Genomic DNA, 2,861 nt, shown 5'->3' with positions numbered 1-2,861 from the left:
AAAAAAAAAAAAAGTATTTATATAAAGTGTATGCACCTTTTTTGAAAATGTAACTTTTTTTAGCACCTTTTTCATTGATTTTTAGATATCATTACTGTTACAGTTTTCTCAGTTTTAGCGGTTGTGAAACATGCCTTTGAATATTTTATGAATCTTTATAACAGTTAACTCCATGTAGATGAGCATAGGCATTGTTTTTAATCTTTTTATGCCACAAACATATTTGAGTGTATGGGGTTTTTTTTGTTGTTGTTTTGGGCGGAAACCAGGGATTGAACTCAGGCCCTTGTGCTTGCCAGGGAAGCACTTATTCCACTGAGCCATCTCCCTGGCCCATGGATGTATGTTCTTTGTATACCTATATTCACATAGCTATGAGATAAATCCCTACAAATGGAATTGGGAAGTCAGATAAAGGGCATTTGTTTTGATAGACATTTCCAGAATACCCACCAGAAGATGAAGTATTTACACTTGCTTCAACAACTTTAACTACAGGAGAAGGCCTGTCTTTCCAATGCCCATTATTTACACTCCTTCAAGGCCCAGAATATCAGGTGCAAGCAACCTAAGCCTGGAAGGTTCCTAACAAGCATGAAATGAGAGCTAAGGCAGCTGCACAGCCCCAGGGACTTCAGACCAACCTGGCTCACCAGGTGCTGCTCTTGGACCAGCCCAGGCCCCCTTTAAAAAAAAAGTATGTGTTTTCAGTAGATGCAATTTATGATCATCTTGGGGGAGCTGGTACAAGGACACAATAGAGATTGATTTTTTAATCCTTTCCCTTCCCACATACCTCCCTCCCCCTTTTAATCTTTCTCCATTTTCATCCTTGTTGATATTATTTTTATCTCATGTTTATGATGTAGTGCTTATATTCATTGAGGTCTTTAGGTCCTGTACCTGGCATGTCTTTATTCTATTTATTTCCCCTTCCTCTCTCCCTGTCCCCTTGCCCTCAGTCTCCTAGACACTTTCCCAAATGCTGCAGATCTGTCCCCTTGTCTCCTTCTATCCATCCTTCACTGTGCTCTTTGTTTGTACTTTGCCTTACCAAATGAGAATCAACACACAGATTTAAGTTTATAACATGTTTTTTAACCAAGTACAATAAAAAAAAAAAAAAACAACAGTGCTCAATACAGTTGAATCTTTCAAGATTCTTAGTAGCCCCTTTCAGCATGTCTTTATCATTATATTTTCATTCTTTCATCGCATACAATTCTGTACAGGTTATTCAGTTGTATACAACTTTTCAAATTTTTTACTATGTTTTAGTTTTCTTTATGACAGTTACATATAAAGGTATGGTTCCTTCCAAAATAAAAACAGGATTACTTCTAACCGTATTTCCTAAAAACAGCTAACTCCATCGGTAGTTTGGAAGTTTGTACTCAGAGGTAGCACTTCTGGCTTAAGAGCTTGGCTTTTCTTGTTACTTATTTCAGTTCTTATTTTAAATTCCTGGGCTCATCTGAGTTAGGTCAATAGTCCTCTCTGCCCTGATTACCTCTGGTTGATCTATAAATTACTGTAAAGTGTTTTGGAAATAGAACACTCAATATAAGCTCTCCGCAATTGTCCATTCCTAGATTTTGTAATGTACCACTAATGAGTCATGAGTTAGAATATATTGACTTATATGGTCAGCAGCTAGCAAATATTGGTAAGTGTGAAGTATTGGGTTGTGCTTTGTTTTTAAAAATACCTTGAGCTTGTGGTGGCACAGGCCTATAATCCCAGCACCATGGGAGACAGAGGCAGAAGGACTGAAAAATTCTAGCCTAGTGATGGCAACCTTTTAGAGCTTTCAGTGATACAAACAGCTCCCTGCAGCATGCTTGCCGTATGTTCGCCTCCACGGCTCTAGCCCCCCTGTGCAGCTTAGGGACTTACTGAGACCCTGTCTCGGAAGAGGGGAAAATAAAGAATACTGGAGAGGTGGCTTCATGAAAAGGCCCTAGATTCAATCCCCATTACAAGGTGTTTAGTCCTCTGACAGCGAATACAAACAAAAAACCTCTTGGAAAGTATGCTGTTCTGAATGATTTTATTTTAACTATCTGATACTTCCATGTGATTCTGTAATTTGGCCTCTAATTATTTGCTAAGTCATTTTTTGTTGTCCTCTGTTTTGATATCTGTCTGCTATTGAAAGAAATAAAAAGAAGTGAGAGTAATTACCAACAGCTTGCATTATGAGAATATGCTACATATTTTATAATTCTGGAAGGCCAGTATAATTGGAGGGAAGCAGCAGTAAGGTTAGACAAATGCTATTAGAAATCAGTGGGCACTTATTTTTTTTACCCCTTTGACAGTGTCATAGATAGGAATAAATGTAGTCAGTTATGGTAAATTCTAGAGATTTGATGTGTTCTGTGAATCTATGAATATTACATGACAGATTTAATATAATTGCCTTACCCTGTGCAATTCTAAAACAGAAGTGTTTTCTTAGCAAATGTTTTATTAAAAGCATTCTCCAAGGGCTGCAAGTGTGGCCCGGTGGTGAAGCATTGCCTGTGCACAAGGCCCTGGGTTTAATCCACAGCACCAGAAGAAAAACAGATCTTTTCCTTGTCACCTTAAATGTAAAGTCTAATTATTATGAGTGGGTATAAGATACTTATTAGGGAGTAGGTATGTGTTTTATGTTTCTGAATAGAGTGTCATCTCACTCATTGGTCCTATTTTCACTTTTTTTTTTATTTAAGGTTTTGTTTTTTTGTTTTTTTGTTTTTTTTTCTCCGAATGCCTTCAGGGCAGGTTTGGCTGACTTGAGTTGTGGGGATCAAACCACAGCAACCTAAGCCTGACTGCTTTGTTGAAGCAGCCACTTAAAGAACTGAGCTAAGGGG

The 2,861-nt window shown here is 37.9% G+C and overlaps 1 protein-coding gene across 1 annotated transcript in view; it reads left to right on the top strand.

Moving 5' to 3' along the window:
* Nucleotides 1-2,861, top strand: part of Dirc2 (disrupted in renal carcinoma 2) — a 98,609-nt gene that overhangs the window by 83,773 nt on the left and 11,975 nt on the right. The gene's annotated exons all lie outside the window — the stretch shown is intronic.

The sequence above is a fragment of the Octodon degus genome, unplaced genomic scaffold, assembly GCF_000260255.1.
Source record: "Octodon degus isolate 3935 unplaced genomic scaffold, OctDeg1.0 scaffold00147, whole genome shotgun sequence".
In the NCBI taxonomy this organism is placed as follows: Eukaryota; Metazoa; Chordata; class Mammalia; order Rodentia; family Octodontidae; genus Octodon; species Octodon degus.
Note: the sequence above shows the minus strand (reverse complement) of the source record. Positions and strands in the feature narration are given on the sequence as shown.